General features: G+C 39.6%; 1 long non-coding RNA gene across 1 annotated transcript; it reads right to left on the bottom strand.

Moving 5' to 3' along the window:
• Positions 1-792: 792 nt before the first annotated feature.
• Positions 793-2,645, bottom strand: LOC307024871. Its single transcript, XR_013804013.1, has 3 exons — positions 2,590-2,645; positions 1,239-1,508; positions 793-1,144 (listed from the first exon to the last, which is right to left on the bottom strand). It is a non-coding gene; the product is annotated as an uncharacterized lncRNA (long non-coding RNA).
• Positions 2,646-22,023: the final 19,378 nt, after the last annotated feature.

Here is a 22,023-nt window from a genome sequence, read left to right as displayed (position 1 = left end):
GTCCGGACGGACTAACGGACCCCCCCCCCCCCAAAACGAAAACTCTTCGGTTCTCCACGAATTACACAAGTCACCCAAAGCAGCGTTAAATAAGAGGGAGGCGCCGAAAAGCGACTAATTTGCATCACTGTAATATAAAAGTAGCACCTACTATAACCTCATCAAAGCCCAGCGATCATTAAAATGTATTTTCTCCCACCTTCACTCCTTTCAAAAAAGGTGGCTCTTTCAGAAGACTTAAAGGTCACTGAGATTCACAGACAGGCACACACCCAGAGACCTACACACATACACACACAGCCAGACACAGGATGAGATATAGTGGTTTTATCTGGCCTTTACTCTCTTAAATTGATTACTTACAAAAAAACACTATAGTATTACTATTAAGAATTACTATAGAAATACCACAAAAAACTGCTACAGTATTTCTATGGTGTTTTGGGACACACTATAGAGAATTACTTTAGTAATACTATAGAGTTGGCTATGGTGATCTTATATTGAAGTTACAGTTATACTATAGTGTTTCCTGTAGTATTTCTATGGTTTTTCGGCCACTATAGGAAATTACTATAGCGATACTATTGAATTTTATGTAGTATCACTATAGTGCTTTCTATATTATTTCTATGGTTTTTTGGAACACACTACAGAAAATTACTATAGTAATACTATAGAGTTGGCTATGGTGATCTTATAGTGAATCTATAGTTAATTATCTTTAATAATGATGTATTCATCCCTATAGTAAGTATGGTATCAACAAATAAAAGTTAGCAAGCAGAGCAGTTTCAATTTGAAAGATAGGGACTTTATTAACAAAATAAAATACATTGTTCACAGAATATGAATACGAATAACTTAAATGTAAAAAAATTACAAGAACAATTTCAGGCCTGAAACAGAAATGGTTGGGCAATGAAATTAAGGGAAAAAGTGTCCCAACCACTATATACAGTATAAACACATTTCACATTCATATACTTACAACCCATGCCTCTCTACCAAGTCAGAGATGCAAACTCTGACAAGTTTGAGGCTGGTCTTCTCGGTAAGAGTGTCATTTTGCAGTTCATCAAATACTTCTGGAATTTTCTTCTTAAGTAGATCAGTTAGGCCATTCAGAAGAACTGGTTCTTGGCTGAACAAAACAATAAGAGCAAGCACAGCACAAAGTAAAGTTCTGGCCTGTGTGATTTTTGAAACACAATTTAACAAGCATGGTACATGTATACCTGAGTTTGACAGACTTCTCTTAGGACAGGCTGAAGATCTGGTGCTTCAGAAAAGTGCACTTGGAATCTGTCAAAGTTACTGATTCTCGCTTCTATCAACATCTATAAACTCTTTGAAGTCTGTGTTGTATTTTAAAATCCTATCAAGGACAAATCCAAATTCACCTGTTACTTCCAGGAGATGGTTTGTGCTTTGGACACTGTAGATTTTTCTTTTAATTTCCTTTTTGCTATGGACTTTAACAGATTCCTGCAGCTCATTCCCGCTTCCTGTAATTATAAGAAAAAGACAAATTCATCCTGATGTTGACTAATCATATTATGCCAGATTAAATTAAATGCCATCATCTATCATCTTCTAGTTAAACCCATGAATACACACCTTATATAAATTATAAGCAGTATGGTAATTTTAAGTTAATTAACTTCACCCATAAAGACAACTTCTAGAGAAGCATAGTGGAGATTCTGCTCAGCCTCCAGTGGCGTTTTCTCCTGGAGGCTGGGTATTTCTTTATATTTTTTATTTGTATTAAAAAAACATCTCTCTGCTGTTGTCAGTGAGTATTTTACAAAGACTGAAACAGCGCCCCTCTAAATTAATGTGTGGTGAAACACAGTATTGCACGCTACACTCACTCTATATTACACCCGCAGTCCGCTGTGTCAGGGACATGTCAAGGAAAGCCCGCCGGCCTTCCCTTCCAACGATTTGATTGGTCAGAAGGAAAGCCCGCCGGCCCTTCCCTTCCGAACAATCAAATAATCGGAAGGGAAGGCCTAACTGCCGTGCGTGACGCTGCGTCTCACATACAGTTGCCTTAGCCACATTAGGCAGATATGAAATCTCCCTTCAACAGGATATTATATTTGCAAGTAGAGTATTGGCTGATGTTTTAGTCAGAAACAGGTAAACTGTACTGTACACGTACTACTAATAAATAACTTTAGTGCGAGTAAGTTACGTATTTGCACTGTAAGAGACTGTATATCAACGCAGCCTCACTCGCACTTTCTCTGGCCGAACAATGAAACCTAGCCAAAGTAGCTAGATAGCATTAAACATATAGCTGCTAATGATATCAATATAATGCCGATTGAAGAATGATCACAGAAAAGAGTGTAAGCTACATTAAGTTAAGATAAAATAAATATAATAAAAAAGAAGAACGGCCTAAAGGAAAATTATTGTCATCCAGGCAGCTTAACTCAAACAATAGTTAGCTGTTCAACATTGGCAAAATTATATTTATTTAAGTCTAAAAATATGTATTTAGACCCCTAGCTTGCTCACATTATGACAATATATCCGCTCACTTTGTTAAAAACGTTTTGTTTCTGTATAATTTACCTAGAGTTAGACTCTCCTCCACTGACATCCATCCTCCACAGCAGCCAGAGGTGAAATGGCAGTTGGGACATTTGATTGACAGTTGGACAGTTGAAAAATGATACATTTGAAATAACTCAACCGTGATTGGGCAGGACAGTGCCCAATGTTAGCCCAGTGTTAGTCAACACTAATGTGTTGACTATGTGAATTTTTATTTTTTATATGTACACACATGTGTGTGTAAAATAGTTCAGAAATGACACTGAATGTGTTGAATTGCCTTTGACACAGCAGTGTGTTAAAAAAAAAAATACACATTAATTATAGGAGTGTAATACTTTTACAAACACTATGGTAATAATATGCATTCATTATGACAATATCATACTATTATAGGAGTGTTCTATAGTGTGTTCAAAATACAACTACAGAAACACTAAATATTATACTACAGTAGTAATATTTAAAATAATATAGTCTTAATACAGAAACACCAAAAAAAACACTATGGTAATACTTTTACAAACACTATATAATAATATGCATTCACTATGACAATATCATGCTATTACTATAGGAGTGGTCTACAGTGTGTTCAAAAAACAACTACAGAAACACTATATATTATACTATAGTTATACTATTTAAAATAATATAGGAATACTACAAAGATCTAGATACATAGTATTACTATTGAAATATTATAGGGCTACCATAGCTAGTAAAATGGCACTACAGAAAAGACTATAGTAATATGATAGCTGGTGAAAAATACTACAGAACTCTACAAACTTACTATAGGATACTATACAACTCTTATAGTATACTATAGTAATACTATAGTTCATTTTCGTAAGGGCTTGGCGCTTTGTGTCACTTTAAAAAAGCATGGAGGACGAACCCTGAGCTGTGTCCTAGTTCTGTACAACATTCTAACACACTGACACAGTAATACACACTTATTTTCAGAGTGCAGTGTTTTCACATAGTACTGTATAGCCTGCCCTATAATAAATGTATTTAGAATTTTTCTCTTGCAGTAAATGGTAAAAGACGAGCTGAAATATGCAACTCAAAGAACTTAAAGATATCTCAAGGAAGGAACGAACATTGATATTATTATGGTGTAATATATTGTTCAACAGGCAATAAAGCAATCAGCAGACACTGAACATGAAACTCATTACATATTAGTAAGTCATACCACAGCTAAATAGAGTTTTAGTAAGGCTGGTTTACATCCATGGACAAACTTGGCATGTGTCAAGTGGGAGAAGGTTTCAGGGGTAGTATTGTTGTCATTAAATAATAAAGAAATGTGCAATAAAGGGCAGGTTTAGCCCCTTTATGCAAAATACATAAAACACGTATGGAAACAAAGAATAAGAAACACTTTCGTAAAAGTATTAGGAAGAATACAAAGGAATAAATATACAACTGCATACACAATGCTACACACACACACACACACACACACACACACACACACACACACACACACACACACACACACACACACACACACACACACACACACACACACACACACACACACACACACACACACACACACACACACACACACACACACACACACACACACACACACACACACACACACACACACACACACACACACACACACACACACAATTGTGTAGTCCAGAAGTTTCAAAAAAGGTTTTCAAGTTTAAAAAACACATCATAAAACATGCTGTGTCAGTTGTGTGTGGAATAATAACACAGCTCATTCATTTTTTGCAGGTATGAAGTATCTATTTTTTCCTCCATTAGCCACGTAAGGGCTTTTTTAATAAAGACTGCTGGAGGAATAATGCTGTGCATATAAAGGGTGTGTGTGTTGGGTTCGCTCAGCATCACTTTACAAAGCAATATTTCATTGAGCAGCTCGCATGAAACCTGGCTTTTGTTGGCAATTATCTGCTTATTAATTTTTAACCTCGTCCCAACAGCTCAATAAATAAACAAATGCATTTAATGAAACATATTGGTTCCATACCAAAATAATTGCTAATAAATCATTCAAAGCATGTGTATAGATTATACATGCTTCACCCTTGATTTCCATTAAGAAGGCAGTGCTCAATTCCTAACAATTGCTCAGTTCCCCCAAAGGCATCTTCTGATCAATATGTAGGACTGGATTGTTTGGGCCCTTGAGGGAAAACATAAACTTTGTGCATACGGGAGGAGTAAACAAATCATTTCTGGCATAAAACAGTTGAACACAGAATGAATGGAGTACTGAATCCATGCTGTTTATAAACCAGCTTGTTGATACCTATAAAGGTTCTGGGTAGAGTACAACAAAACATGAAGTTCATGCTTTTGTCTATTTTCCTCTTTCATTTCTAAGTGCTGCATTTCCTTTTTTTAAAGTTGCGAACAAAATTAAGTTTAATATTGTTTTTGTAATTATTGTAGATGTCTGAAGTTATATAAATAAGCTATTGCAGCTTTAGAACAGCTCCAAAAACAGTAGGTGTTTTCTTTAATTCATGTTTGTTGTCAACAGGTGTGACGTAAGTGTATAGGTTGGTTGAAAACAATAATATTGAGTTAAAATAACTAATACAGTTATATGCAACCTGTTGACAACATTTTTTATTGAAGTCAACATTTCATTTTTTTGAGTGAGGTCCCGGTAGCAAGTATTTTTGTTACATTTTTGATAAATAGATACAATTAAAAAACTATTAAATATGTGATTAATTACAGATTGCCTTGATTACAAAAAAAAATGTAAAACCTAAAAAACACCCAATTAACACAACCTATCATTATTATTATGAATTTAAAAAATATGATTGACAATGAACTTTTTAAATACTCAATGTTTAAATGGGAAAGGAACAATTGTCAAATGATCTTTGTGTATGAAAGATGTCAGAACCTTCCCTTCACTCATCGAGGCATTCCAAAGAGCTGAAGCCAGGCACGGTGGAAGTGAGTGCCATGTGTGCTTGTTATGATAGCACATGGTGAGATGCACTTTCATCATTGGGATGCTATTTGGACTTTGATACACACATCATTATATCGTACGACAAAAGTCTACCAGGGCTCAAAGCGTGGCAGTTATTTGCTATCAAGTTACTGCCATGAGCTGTTCACATCCTTCCAGAGCCTCTTAAGCTTTGACACTAAATAGCTCCACTGATGCTCATTTGTCATTAGCTGTCATGATTGGATACAAATGGTCTGGCTGTATTCTGTCATGCCTATGACAGCCCTCTGAGGTGCTATGATGGAGGGTCTCAGTGAGGTGTCATGTGTCGCTCTCAATGACCCAAAAGGTAACACACACTCCACATCGGCTGCACATGACACATTATAGAGTGTGAGAAGGCTCTTAGTCATCACTGCACTGGGAATGACATGTTCCCATAAGATTTAAGAACAAATACATTTATTTATGTGGTTGTATGGATCAACCCTTCTTGATGCTGTCATAAGATAGATTACATGTTGTGCTCATTAAAACCCATACCTGTAACTCAGAGAGAGGCTCTAGCTCAGGGGTGCCCAATACGTCGATCGCGAAGGTAGTGTGGGTAGATCGCATGGCATTGAAAAAGAAAAAAAGAAATGTTTAAAGTTAGCCTATCATCCATCCTTACTATGGAATTTTCCACTTGATTGACGTACAGGTAAGCCAGTCTGAGTTGTATTGTGCCATATGGGTTCATGCAGTTATGATGGGGCCTCACCTCCTCATCTGAAGCGCAAATGCGGCGCACTATTATGCGCCTATGCGGCGCAATTAGTGTAAGTGCGCAGTTTATCCGCCGTTTATTCCACTAGCCCCACCCCCCCCGCGCACTTGCGACTTTTGGGCGTGATCATTTTAAAAGTAGCTCCCAAGCTGAAAAAGTGTGGGCACCCCTGCTCTAGCTGCAGAGTGGTTGTTAGGCATCTCTGATCATCATTTATAATACCACCATTGAAACTGCTGGAAAGTTAAGGGAAGGTAATCTTAAGAAGCTCTGATTCCAATGAAAACAAACTTTACTTAAATAATTGAAAATCCCAATTTCTTGCCAAAAAAGTGATCAAGACTGTTAGGAAAACAGATCGCAATGATCAAAGTTGCATATTCATGTATTCATTAAATCTCCCTGCTGAGCTACCTGCATTATCTAGCTGTAACCAGCAGATATGTCCATGAACAGGGCCTTCCCAAGAGCTGATTTGCAGACTAGTTTTTACTCTCACTAGAAAGTAGTGCATATATCAGCTAGTTTTTTTTTAGAGCTGTCAGACTTACTGTATATCATTGTAACTTATCGCAGAAACACCAGAGTTGATTTTAGTCTCTCAATTTCTGTCTTTTTGGGCTTTAATAAAACACTTTTTAAACATCCTGGGGGGACATTTAAGGAAGGCCTTCTATTTTACTCTGTTCTCTCTGAATTTTTTGCTTTGGCAGAAAGAACCCCCTAATGGTGTCCTTGAGCCTCAAAACGCTTGTCCTTGTGTCTTTTGTGACATATGTCTATGCTAGCAAGTCTGTGATGAGCCTCTCTAGCCTCCGGCCAACCAAGAACGCAACATGGAGAGGCTCTTTTTGAGAGGATATGATGGCAGAGAGTGCCTCAAAGGAAATGTCATTCTCCTCTGAAATGATGAGCAGCAAAGCGCAGGACACACAGACTGCTAGCCCCACCAGGCTGCTGAGGGAATAAATCAGTGTGGCACGGCGGCGGAGTCATGAGCATCACTCATGTGTTGTAGAAAGTCAGACACCCTCTCTCTCGGGATACTGTACCTAGAGGTGGCTGCTTTATCAAGTCCGAGTTAAACGTCACATATGGGCAGGGGGTTAACAGCCTTCATGTTCTCCCCTAGGTCACAGGGTGACACCCCCTAACAGATGGCAATGGGCCCATGTGGAGCTGGCTATGTGACACAGCTATGAGGAAAACTAACAAGCAGTGCAGCCTTGAGGGGAGATGGGTAAGACACATGACAAAAACATTTTAGCCTAATGCTGGGATGTGGTCCGCAGCACTCTGTGTGATGATCAAGCTTTATTTCAAGTGGCAGCCCCCTGCCCACCTCTCCCTTGATTAATGAGGGCAGAGCAGATGCTGGGGATACGGAGCAAGGGGAGTAAAGCGAGGAGAGGCGCTCTTATCAGCACCGCACACGGCGACAGCCTTCATTTCCTCACCTTTGCATCATGTCTGGCTGTGTTCGTGAGTGTGTGCATGAGCATCCACACTTTGACATCAGGGGGGCTGCTGTTTGCATAATGGCATGAATGTGTGTGTGAAAGAGAGTCAAAGAGTCTGCCACCTGGGGTTGGGGAAGGAGTCATCTCCGGGCATTTTATTCTGAAAATATAGTGATGACAATTTAAATAACTATGCTTACACCTTATATATTTTCATCGCAAGGATTTTTAACACAAATTCCTGCAAGCTTCATTTTTAATTGGACTTTTTCTTTATCCTGAAATCCCAAACCTCTCACATGCAGAGAAGAGAGGTGATTCTATTGAATTCAAGTAAATTATGTTGGTAGAGCCTTGTTTGTCGCTAAAAAGCAGGACAAAATATCCGTCCGCCAGATAACAAATGTTATCGTGAATGTATTATTATTGTCATTTTCAGCCAAGACAGGTGTGACCCCACAACCTGATAATTTTTCAATTGCAGCGCATGAAGAGCACTTGCAATCATGCAAATGAGCCATGTGTTCGACCACTCTCCATTATACAGAGGGGAGGGTGAAATATTCATAAATAACGATTACAGGTTATTTTAGGTAGTAGGCTACACATTCCCGGGCAATAACAGTATGATTTTCTTACACACATTTAGTGCACATACTTATGCAAATATATGATTCTACTTGGATTTTCCCATCTACTATGAAAGTTGGTTCACATTATTATATCCAACTGGGTTTTACTTATGAGTGGGAGGGGGATAATACGAGTGAAATAAGAATAAATACGAAACTGTTCTGATGTGTAGGTTGTGTTTTGAGTTCATGATGATGGGGATGCATTGTGCTGACAAGCCAATGAAACATTTCCCCTCCTGTCAGCGAGTCATAAATCACTCTGAATGATTGCAATTGAGGGCTCACACCTCTTATTGCTGTTCCTTGCCCTGGGCTACTCCTTGCTTCTATTTTATGTATTTTTTATCACAGAGCATAAATTAGTTCCTACTTAAGTTGGTAGACAGGCTTGGCCCCGCAAAGCTAAGACGAGTGTCCTCCTCGCCACTTGTACAGATTTAGAACTCCTTGTCGATCAAGGGCATCTGAAAACGGGAAGTCATATATTAATGATCATCGCTGGAAGCAAAACAAACCCCAATGCTGCAGGACAGAAAATAAACTCCCTGGCACAATAATGAAGGCAGGAAACGAGGGTTTTGTACCTGCTTCCAATTATAGTGCTGCATGTATTGCCAATGGATTATTTATGATGAAGCTTCATTTACATGTGTTGCATTTGGATGCGAAGATCTATAAATACTTCAGCGGGGCGGACAAATTAAGCAGTAAAACAAGCAGCAATGTCAATACTGTAAGAGCGCACATGTTGGTTCGAAATCAGCTGTTTTGACTGAGCACAGAGAGACAGATTGTGTCCTTCGTTAGTTGATCCTGTTTTTATTTGTGCAGTTGTAGTCGAGGCGGCTGCGAGGAAAGGTCAGCTCTAAATTGGGAGTAGGGGGGAAACATATCTTTCAGGGTTTAAGTATCAAATCTCAAAAGTCACTTTAACAGCCCAGACGAGAGTGAGAGAGATGCTCTTGTCAACACTATGAAACACTGAGGACCCCTGCGACATACAGGAGGGAATGTGTTCTGTTCTTTACATCAAGTAAATTTGACATATCAGCTGTTTTCCTCTCAAGGACGTACACCTCCCTCTGGATTGTTGCTGTCACTTTCATTGACTGCTTTGTCACATAAGTATGAGTATGTATGTATATATGTATATATCTCAATATGTCCCTCAAGCTCAATTACCCCGCCAATGTACAAATCTGCCACAGTGGAAACCTCTGTCCAGGGTTGGATGGATCACAACAAGCTGTTGACTATTATTATTATTATATTGATAATGATTAATAATTCATATATCTTATATTTTCATTATTTCTATTGCAGATTTCCATGTCATTGACACAGTAACTAAATGGGCAGCTTTGGTTTATACTGATTGTAATTGACTGTTTTAAAATACAATGCAACTGTTCTACACCCTTTTCAATTACTGTACAAATTAAGAGACTGCGCTGATAAACATTAAAGGTCCCATGTCATGGCCCTTTCTACTGATCATAATTCCATTGTTGAGGTATACTAAAATAGATTTATACTGTGCAATTTTCCAAACTCACATTGGTTTCTCATACAGCATCTCTGTAAAGTATGTGTATTCACCGGTATTCATTCTCTGTCCTAAACGGCTTGTTGGAGCTCCTGCCCCCCCCCCCTCCCTGTGAGCCCAGTGTGCTCTGATTGGTCAGGACGTTGAGGCTCGTTGCTGCTCGCGAGGAGCAGACAGGCTTCCGTGTCGGCGATACAGCAAGAACAAGCGAAACTCATCCTGAGCACACACAAACACTCACAGCCGAAGTAAAAACAATAAGTGTGGTTTGATATTGAGTAAGAAAAAGGTTTATAACGCTGTGAGAATGGGTCTGCGGAGAGCATTTCCGTAGCAGCCCAAAAAACGTTTACCCATTTAAACAGTCGTGGTAGATACCTTGTTTGCTTTAAACATCATAAATACACAAACAACAATGAATACTTACAGGTTGTGTACCCAAATCTCCCTCTGGTCCAAACAAAGTAGGAACAGCATCGTTCTACAGTGCCCTACGCTGTACATATCCGGCATGAATCGCTGAAAGGTTTGTGAAGCTTTGTTTCGTGAAAGGCTGGCAGAGGGTGCGGCCTCTGGGTATCCCCACGTCAGAGTACCCGGGAAGTAAAAATGTAAAATGAGAAATGTCCAACGAGGCGTTTTGGGGAGGTCTTTTCTGTGTTAAGAGTTTTACTCCCTACAGAGTGTACTTTGAGGGTTTTTGACTCTGCAGACAGTTTACATGCATAAAAACCTTCATAACACACAAGGGGACGGGTAATAACCGGAAAAGCATGACATGGGACCTTTAAGATACACTATAATACAGTAAAGGACCTACTGAATTTAAAATATGGATAATTGTGCAAATAAGGATCAGGCTTTAGCCTAAAATGGTAATGTCTTGTTTAAAAACAGGACATATTGTCTTCAGTGAATGTAATGTCATGTTAAGTGTATGTTTCTTATTATCTTGACTTAATATTTGTCCTTGTTGGAGCTGCTGTGATGCAAGAAAAATGTCAGACTGGATATTCAATCGTAGAAAACTAAATACTTTGGTGGCGGTTTCAGTTCATTCAAATGGTTAACAGGCCTGAAAATAAGCATGCCACACTTTTGAAGGAGTACTTGTTTACTATAGGCTTATTATAACAGGACTTGTATAAAATGGATTCTGTCCCAATTTAGTTTCTATTGCATTCAAGCGTGTTTTTCTGAGATGTAATTAACATACTGTGAGTCCCCACATGTTGAAAACGATATCTTTGCAGAAAAAGCAGATGGGGAAAACATGCAGTGAGGTGAGGGCACCTATTCATTTATTTATCTTCTATTTATGTCCTCCATTTAATAGAATTATGTTACTATAGTCGTGTGGCCCTATGATATAAATCTTGCCTCTCAATCAGTCAAGATAGCCAAAAGACGGATCCGGCAGGAGATGTACGAGAAGGGCGGGCAGGGGGCAACACGGGGGCAAGATTTATGTTTGCAAGGAAAAACATGACCCTGGGTCTCTGCTGCCTGTCAGCAGAGCATCTTTTCCATTACCTTGGGGATTCATAAGCACCATATTTCAGTCAGGGGTCCTTGAACAAATTCAGGACTGACACAAAAACCCAAATGATTCCACTACACTCCACTGTGTTTTTCATGAAATGCGGCAATTAAGTTTGTTTTTATTCATCATTTAACAAGATGTGTGTTTTTGTCATTGGTTCTTTTAAGTTGGCAATTGTATTTTAAACAAGTATGCCAAAAAGCCACATTGTCCACGCTCATGAATGGGTTTCAATTTTGCCCACCGTGTTTATTGAACAGTGTTCTTCCAGCACTATGTTAAGTACATATAAGTCATCTTACTGAATCATACTGCAAACTTATTAAGAAGTTTGAAATTGCTCGACAGCACATCCAGAACAATGGGATCAAAGACTTCCAACCAAGACAGATTTTTAATACCCTCCTCCATGAAAGAGTACAGGTTATTTTGAAAGTAAAGTTGATGTGTTGTGGCAGGTTTGTTTAGCTTCTCCAGATTAATGGCGTGCAGGCCTCCAGAATTTTTTTCTGAGAGGTATAGTAGGTACTTATTCTATTAGGTTATTTGGGTTGTTCCGTAACCTGTAGTGTGTTATATAGGTTTCTGTGCATGGTCACCAAAGGCTAAAATCCTGCCAAGGCTGACAAAGTTTCTCTCCCACACACTCCCCACTACCAGAAATGCCTCTATTGGACTCCTTTGTTAACCTTTGAAACATAGTGACATCACTATAGACTCTGATAGGCTAATGGGGGGGGGGGCAGTATGACGGCAGTATGAGAAAAATAAAGCACTTAGCATTAAAGCATGGAAAAATGTCACCATAGAAGCACAAATAAAAGCAGCTCTACAAAGTATTGCATTTAAGAGGTAAAAAACCTCATGTTTTCATGACTGAATGTTCATAATGGTCTTTCCAATGTGTTTTGAAAAGTATGCCCTTGGTTTCTTCTTTGTTGGGCAACAACACAGAAATGGAACATTATCCACTCGAGTTAATGGCTTTCAAAATTGCTGACCTTGTTCATTTAAAGCATGTACTGTTAAGAAAGAGATAAACATTCCATTTAGAAGTTATTTATATGCAATGTAAATATGTATCAGGCAGAAAACAATATGAATGAATGATGTATTATGAAACTTTTTATCAGCAAGGAATAGTTCAAATTGTTTATAAGAAGTATATTACTCCATAACAGCACAAAACGAGGACGTGGCAAACACAATATAACATAGTTGGATGCCTGTGAATACTTTGTATTTCTCTGCTGCAGAGAGTGAGGTCATGATCCTTAGACCTTCAGAAATTAAGCGTCTAGATAAACATGTTTTTCTTCTTTGCTGTTGCCATTTTGTTGTCAGAATAAATGGAGTAACTTTAGTTTATTGTGCGTACATGGCGGCTCTATACGGACTCTTAGGATTGACTCGGGGCACAGCTTGTCAGCGACTAAGAAACTCGGATGGCTGCAAATTCAATATAATCACTCCACCAACACACCCCTTTCCACACACATCGATGAGTGCCGGGCATCCAATCCGGTCTCAGTGTTCTTCAATAAAATCCCTCTGACAAACATGATGGAGAGCCACTCTGCTTCAGAGCGGGATACTCAGAAAACGACTTGATGAGAAAATATTGCTATCCTGGCAGTTGACTTGCCAATCCAAATTAAAAAAAGTTAGAGTGCACGTTTATGCTGTACCCTTCACTGCAGCTATATTTCATGCTTTTACACCTGATGCACACCCACATACATGCATACTTCCCAGCCTACAATTTTTCTCTCTCTAAGGGCCACAAAACCTCATAACATAGTGAGTAAGGCCTTTCATCTCTGGAGATTGGTGTTTCATCTCATCCCAAAAACTGGGGAAATCGTTCATTATGTAGACACCATCACCATATGAGACGAATATGAGATATAGTGGGCCACAGCACAGCTTTGACTTAGAGTGGGGTTGACCCGAGTCTGTAACAAAAAAAACTTGTGGATGGGGTGGTGTGAAAGGGGAACACCACTGACATTTAGATCCAAATATGTTATTTCCAAGGCCAAGGATCAATCAAAGTGTTAGAACACAGGCTATTCTATTGCTAATCCAGAAACCAGAAGTCTCAAACTTTTGACCAGAAGTCTCAAACTTTTGACGTCTTCATTATTTTTTGCTTGGAGCTGCTTCATAGACAATGAATGGGAGAGTGATTTTGTGGACCTAAAAAATATTAGATTTTTCTATTTTAGTGTTCACAGTTGAAAAACTGAAAATGTACCTATATACTCTGCCCTTGGTGCTCTCAGCGTCGTTTAACATATTGTTCTAATTCATTGTATATGGAGCCGTTCCAGAATTCATAATTGATGGCTGGCGTTTGAGGTGATCAGTATTACCGTTTTGTTGCAACAGTAAATTAACATTAACAGTTTGTTTTGAAATAAATCAATTGTTTATGCTTTCAAACAAGTAATCTGTCACTGAGTAAATACATCAAGCTTCTGGTTGCTTAAGTGCTGGAGGAAATGTTTCAAATGTAGAGCCTCCATCTTTTCCAAGAGGTTTTTAATATTTGGTTATGCAAAAGTACTCCAACAAGAAGCTTCTTAGAATCTAACGCTGTAACTTCTTTAATAGCAGTAACAATGTAATGTAACAAGACACATTTTTAGGGAATGTAACCCAACACTAATGGTATCATCACCCATTTTGAAAGTCTAGCTGAAGGTAAAATCTGCATTGCCCGTTTATTTTATTTTTAATAAAATGTGATCAAGGTCCCCATGATTTTCAAACGCATTCGATCATGATACGACTTTTACTGTAAGAAGTAAGTAAGGCAATCAGTCAGTAAACAAGTAAGCATGCCAGTCAGTAAGTGAGACAAATAATTATCCTTTTGAGACACCCTGAAGGGAAAACTTAAAGTGAACTGGATTGTTTAGTCATTGCTGGCTCAGCTAGATAATCTATAAACCTTTAGGGAGAGAAAAGTGTCAGAGTGTGAGAGAAGAAAAATGGTTGCTATCCAAGTAATTGCAACCTGCAAAGTGTCCCCTTTGTGAGAGTCGACATGGGGACGTGTTACGTTTTTCAATATACTGTAGTACTGCAGATGTCTTTCTAAAGTCAGCCAGCCATTAAACTTAATCATATATAAGAAGAACACTAAAAAAAGATTCAGAGGGAGAACAAAAATGCCTGAGCTGAGATTTGACACAGCAGAAGGGAACATAAAGAAACTAGTAGGGGTTGAGGTCAATGAGAATTTCATCCAAATGACTTATAGAATGGACTACTGAACCATTCTGCTCTGTCCAACACATTAAAAGCACCATTGATGAGGTTTAGTGGTGTTTTATTGTGTGATTTGGAGCCGTGAGGCCACGCCGGGTTAAGGGAGGAGAGCTATGACTTCTCACTGATGTTTTATATCCAATTATCTTCATGCTGAGTGGAGGGAGGAATGGCAAACACGGGCTAAATGGTGCGTTTCATGTGGTCAAACTCATTTCTAACCTCAGGCTGTGAAATTCAGCTGAGCATGTGCTTCCTACTCAGGCTGTTACTGACTTGTATTAGCTGATGCACAAGGACAAGAACCCGACGCAGACTTATTTTAAAAACCAATGTCAAAATGCAAGCTTTACCGCTGCTATAAAAAGATGTAAGCTTCTTTATCCATCAGTCATCATAACACACTTATCAATAACTCATTCTCCATTACTATATTCAAAAATTCCTCAAGTTTTTCCTCATCAACTTTCTTTTTACTGGTTATTTATTGTAAGAGACAATGATTTATTTTTTAACATGAATAATAATTGTAATATGCACTGCTCTGTATGGGCCTGTTTATATGTTTTATATGTTCCTGCAACCATTTGCTTCCTGTTGTCCCTTCTCTCTCGTCCGTTCCTGTCCTTCTTCAGCTTTATTAATAAAAGTCAGAAAAAGTCTGCAAAATACATCTTTATGAGAAGGTGTTCTGAATCAAGCAAACAGCTAAATGCAAAAGATAATTAGCAATCTTAGTTACAGAATCAATTCAATTTTATTTGACAGAACAGCCCAAAGTTAATTCAGGTTAATATGAAACTACGAGTCAAGAAGTTATGAGCAAGACTTCATTAAAGAATGGGGAACATATTTAGAGTTTGCCATAGTTAAATGGACACATAAATAAATAAAGAAATGGATGGATAACGCCCATACTGAGCAAAGGCTGTAATTTATTTGCAACAACTTCCTATCTGTCAAAAACTAGTAATTAGAAAATTGTCGAGGAAAAACGCCTCGTAGTTCTAAAATATCTTCATGCAGATGGCGGCATTAAGTGTTTTGTAATGACAAATAAAGAGTCCTCCATATGTTACTAATTCGTGTTAATATAAAAGTGTTACCAAAATAATGTTGCTATAATGTAATTATCTATACATTATCCTGGCTTCCTTGGCATGCAAATCTAACACAGCTCTTTTTTTAACTGTATGCTTCACCTGATGTGATATATCGTGATTACCTGTCATATCCAAACAAATGCCTAGGAGGTAGTATTTAACATCTGTGTTGCAGCAGAATTAATAGAGACAGTGTGGCATTATAGCTGGATTTATGAGCGCCTCTTCCCCTCAGGGATGATCAAGGTCACATCTGCATGTTGACAGCCATTCAACATCGGCTCTGTTCAGATGCAATACAGAATATATGTGTGTATGGATACCATGTAACCTATCTTTGTTTACAAAAAATACATAGTTAAGGTGCAATTGGAGCCAACAAGATATTACTTGGAGTGGCATATGGATAGTATAAGAGCACAGGAAGAGATTAATGTTACAGCAGAGACATGGAAAAGGTGAAATAAAGGCAAGAAAGATAAAAGTTAACATTTTCGGATGGAGAATAGTACTCCTTGGTACAGTCGATGAAAAACATACGCACTAGAGACTAGTCCTCCAAAGGCCAAATTCCTAACACGAAAAGTTAATAGCTGTGAATTTCCCCTCTGTTTAATTTGTCCATGATTTTCAGTTTAATAAAAAAAAACACGAGGAACAGCGGTGGAATTAGACCAAATACATTCCCATGCAAAAAAGGCAATAACCTGAGAAAATTACAATTTTAAATTAAGTTGAGCTTTTGAAGTAGCACAGGAGTTATGGTGGCTCTCTGTTGAGTCGTTTCTAGCATGACAATAAACTGACTAGTCTCACTTGACACGCAGCACTCAGCTATGGCAAATCACATTTAATTGCTTTGTATTGCAAAAAGAAATTCTTGGCTTATTACCAATCTCCATTTAAAGAAACAGAGTGCAAACAGTGTAATATTATGTGAAAGTATACAAATGCCATCGTGTGTCATCGTATAGAAAGGGTAAAAGTCACTGAACAAAACATTGGAGGGAAAAATAAAGCTTTCAAATAAATGTATTATTTAGAACCAACTACTAATTTCACAAGACATTTAACCCCAACACCTTTTTTATTATGGCTTTATAATGAAGGCATCGCTGCTCTGCTTCCCTTAATAACTGTAGCATGTCAAAAGCCTCACTATACACCACAATGATAGAAGTTTGTAATGGTTTTTAAAAGACAAATGATAGGTGAGTCAGATCAGAACACGATTCTCCTGTATGTGTCATTCTAGAGTGACGTACAAGGTTGCATCATTTGGAGAACTTGTCAAATCCACCTGTAGAAGTCTACGTTCCTCTAGAGGAAAGTTATAATTGTCACTAGTAACACCCTGCTGTGATTGAAGAAGTCAGAGCTTGACATAGTCTGCATCCACCTAAGAGTCAATTACATACAGGTTTGCTGACCTATATTAACTTTATATGTTACATTATACTACATTTGGCAAAGTTTTGTCTGAACCGTCTTACAGTGCAATAGGTGATCACGTTTCATAGCCAGATGTCTAGAAAGTTTCTCACTAACAAACCAAAATGCAGGCATTAAACTGTTACTGTGCTGATTTTTAAAAGTGTCTTGAAATCTAGGAAAAAATCAATCCAAAAAGATTTATTAATTTGCGGTGCAAATGATCTCAATCATTTGTAACCTTTAAAGGTCTCTGTGATGCATAATCAGCAGTGCTTATGTCCTTTCACTTTCTGTAACTGTCAGCATTTTCTGATCTGGTTACATCGCAACAGGGCTTTGCTTACCGTCTATTGTCCTCTAGGAGCTCTAAAGTTTAAGGTGAAATGAGACATACAATTGGGTAAAAAAATCTGTAGTTACTAATCTGATGAGGTAAAGACTTTTTTTTTCTTTTTAAACAATGGATCTTTAGTATAATAAGCCCATTTTATTTCATATAAAACATATGAGGCAGGAGATTTAAAGTTGAAGGGTGCATGTTTGGATGACTGGAAAGCAAGACACGTAGCAAAATTGACTATCTAGCGGGGAGCAAATCTAAATTGGCCAGTTATAAACTGCAGCGAAAGTTGACACAGGTGAGCAGGGCACCAAGTGGATGGATGCAGGATGACAATAGAGGGTGGAGTGTGGCAGAAGTGAGCGGCAAATTGGTGAAAACAGGCTGTGAAGCTGACCGTTGAGCGGCCCGACCAAGCAAGGAGGCAGAGGCAGAACGTCCAAAATACAACCCGGTGTGGGCATTTATTACTCAATGGGAACCTCACACAGCCTCAATCTCGCTATTCACGTGAGCACAGTCACCAGCCACAAGGATCTCACACCCCCCAACAAAACAGGAAACACAGAGCCTAAATACCCACACTAATTAACCCAACAAGACACAGGTGAGGGGGGAGGAGACAACACAGGGCACCAGGTGCACACAATCAACAGCAACAGACATGGGGAAAGGGAACACTTTTCAAAAAAAACACATGTGCAATATACAAAGCCCGAAGCCGTCAGTCCACACTGACGAAGCCATCTTCGTCACACAGGCCGAAGCAAACCACCAATACAGCAGAAAGATACATGTAGGTCCTCCTGTGTGCATCACTGTTCACTAAGCATAACAGCAAAGCAGAATGCAAATTCAATTGTGAAACGTTGACAGTAAACTACAGATGAAAACTACACTTCTGTACAGTTGCGATTTTTAGAAGGACTGCAAACCAAGGCAAGGTCTACCGATGCAGCGTTCATTGTAAATCGGATGAAGGTGACATCAGCCAGAATAATACGTTGCCAAGGGTGGCATATTCTTCCTTCATGTACTTATTTAACATCACAGCTCATCATATACTTCCTCAGCAGGCTGTTGACGTACCCTCTCCTACAGCCCTGAAGAGTAGAGACAGTAAGAGTGGCTGTGTACAAAAGCAGATGACAGAATGCATCCTGGGAGTGTGGTGGCTGCGTGGGCTTGTGTTCTGATGAGATGGACTGCTTGTCTTGTTTCTGCCAGATATTGAAAGATTGTGCCTGCTTGGGTAATAAAGCAATTGAACAGACAAATGGAAAAAGGGAGGAAATGAAAGTGCAAATGCCATACGGTGTCCTGCTGTCACAAGCAGCTGACTGTACACCAAGTGGATTCACATGGGCTACAGTTAACTCTCCATACAACCTCAATACCATTACACATTGTTACCATTTAACAGCCTTGTGAAATAACAGTCAATCAATGATTCTGATTACCAATTTTCTTTTGGCTGATTTAAACAAAATATTCCCTCTATATATAAGAGTTAAAGTGGCAATAGACAACCTATTTACTTTAAGCCATCATTATAAAGTAGATGCTGATTGTACAGTGTAATAGCTACAGAACAATGACACCATCAAAGTTCAGATTGGTTTCTTATGGGCCTTGCTTTCACCGTGCAATTCTGTCTGCCTAAGAGTTGCATTCTCCGGGAAATAAAAGGTGAATCTATTTGAGGCACACCAAAGAAGATGACAACAACTAGAGGAAAGTTAACTGTGGAATCACCACAAAAAAAGATCCCTGCTGGCAGCGAATGCAAAGAAGGGCGAAGAAAGGAGGACAATACGTGGCCATCTTGGATACATTTCCCAGAAACAGAACTGTAACATGCATGTTGATACTCTGCACATGGCCATTATCATGAAATGGATTTGGATTTTTGCCAAATTCAGCTTAAATGTATTGTGATGAACACTTGTAGAAAGCTGTGTTTTTTGTTGCTTTGTTAGCTCTGTAACTCCATCTGTACATACTGTATAGTTAAAATGACAAAGTTTAGTTGTTTAATTGCCAAACTCAAGAAAATATCATTTGGTACGTGTCATGCACTGTCCACCCCTTTCTTTGTTCTTGACAAGAAACCCATCAGTGTCTTGCCTAAAGACACTTCACATCTGCTTCAACCCTAGCTGTCCATGTGAATTATTGTCTCCTTGAACACTCCATAACACACAGTGGATTTATTTTCAGACGTGTGATTTCTGGTGAGAAATCATATGTAAGGAGTAGCTGTCTAAAGAGCTGTGAGTTCGCCTTGATTGAATGTTTCAGCCCATTGTTTTTTTTTTGGCCCACAAATGTACTGTTTTTGTTCACACTCACTATTTTAATCAACCTCGTTTACAACAAGAGCAAAAGCTGTTGTTAAATGTTTTTTAAAAATTCACTGTAAGCTGTCTGTTAAGCTACAAACAGCAAACAAGTGACAACCTGGTGAAGAAATTTGAAGAAGTAGCACCTAGTAGATATCATTCCAAAAAGTTGGTGGAGACCAAAACAGAGCGAATAGGAGAGTGAATATTGGAACTGAAGATGGCCGACTTCATCTCTGGCTACGCTTCCCTGCAGTCTCTGGATTTCCTTGCTCTCACTGAGACCTGGATTACTCCATCCAACACATCCACCCCAGCAGCTCTCTCCATAGCATATTCCTTCTCCCATACACCCAGACCCACTGGCAGAAGAGGTGGCACTGGTCTCCTGCTCTCTCCCAACTGGAGCTTTTCCCTCTTCAAACTACCTAACTTCACTCCTTCCACCTTTGAATCCCATGCCGTCACAGTAACCCATCCTATACAATTAACCATTGTTGTTCTCTACCGTCCACCAGGCGCCTTGGGGGACTTCTTGAAGGAATTAGATAATCTCCTCTAACACATCCCAGAAACTGGCCCTCCCGCTATACTTCTCAGAGACTTCAACCTCCAGATAGCGAAGATATCTGAACCCACATCTCTTTTAACCACCTTTGTTTTCTCACTGTCTCCATCCCCACCAACTCATAAAGCTGGCAATGTCCTTGATCTCATATTCTCAAGGAAATGCACTACTTCTATCCTCTCTGTAAACCCGCTCCACACATCCGATCACTTCTTAATTTCATTCTCTCTACCCCTTTCCAAACATAACAAACTAATCTCTTCTAATTCTGCAACTGTCCGCAGCAACCTTCGTTCCCTCTCCCCCTCTACCCTTGCCTCATCGGTGCTCTCATACCTCATTCACACCAACGGTGTTTCAGGGCCGGTTCGGAGCTGGAGCTTGAAAAGCACCGGGTTTTCCTGTTCACACCGCAGCGGAGCAGCCTCTTAGCTCCGGAATCCGGTTCGTTTCAAGCACCAAAAAATTGTCCGGCCAGAGCAAAAGAACCGCATTCGTCACGCTTACGTCGAGGCGGGGGAAGGGGCGGGATCAACTCCTGAACAACAACAAAAAGCCGGCGTTTTATCCAGTTTGTACACAACGATGGAGAAACTTAACAAGTAGCAGTGGTCCACTGAAGAGACCAGCTACCTACTGGGAATCTGGTCTTCCGAAGAGGTACAGAGGAAGCTGGAGCACAATCGGCCATTGTTGTTGTTGTCGGTGTGAGCTGTTTCCGCGCGGTTTGGCTTTATGAAGCAGGCACGCAAACGGTTACGTCATGGCGCAAATGACGCAATGACACAATGACGCAGCACCAGTCGGACTCTGGGCGGTGTGAAAAGAGCCGGAGTTAAACCGAAGAACCGGTTCTGAACCTGAAAAGCTCAGCACGGTGCTCGAACCGGAGTTGCGTTGGTGTGAATGAGGTATCAGCGGGAGGGCTGATTCCTCTGACTCGTTCCAACTCCTGCCTCCAAACTCTACTGCAGAAACTCTCCTCTCGACTCTTTCATTCTCTCTGGACTCTCTCTGTCCTCTCACATCTCGGCAGGCTCATCAGTCCCCTCCTGCTCCTGCACACGGCTAAAGCAGCCTCCCTCTCCTCTGTCATCATCTTTCTGGACCTGTCTGCTGCATTCGACACGGTGAACCATCAGATCCTCCTTCACACTCTCCAAGAACTTGGAGTTTCAGGCTCTGCACTTTCCCTCCTCACCTCATACCTCAAAGACCGTACCTAAAGGGTAACTTGGAGAGGGTCCGAGCCCGGAGGTAATAATATAATTACCTCCGCTCCCTTCACTGGCTTCCAGTAACTGCTAGAATCCACTTCAAGACACTGGTACTTGCGTACCATGCTGTGAATGGATCTGGCCCTTCCTACATCCAGGACATGGTTAAACCGTACACCCCAGCACGTGCACTCCGCTCTGCATCAGCCAAACGACTTGCTGCACCCGCACTGCGAGGGGGACCCAAGTTC

This window comes from Notothenia rossii (assembly GCF_949606895.1).
Source record: "Notothenia rossii genome assembly, chromosome: 11".
Classification (NCBI taxonomy): Eukaryota; Metazoa; Chordata; class Actinopteri; order Perciformes; family Nototheniidae; genus Notothenia; species Notothenia rossii.
The sequence above is the reverse complement of the archived record's forward strand: the minus strand, read 5'-3'. Positions and strand labels throughout refer to the sequence as shown.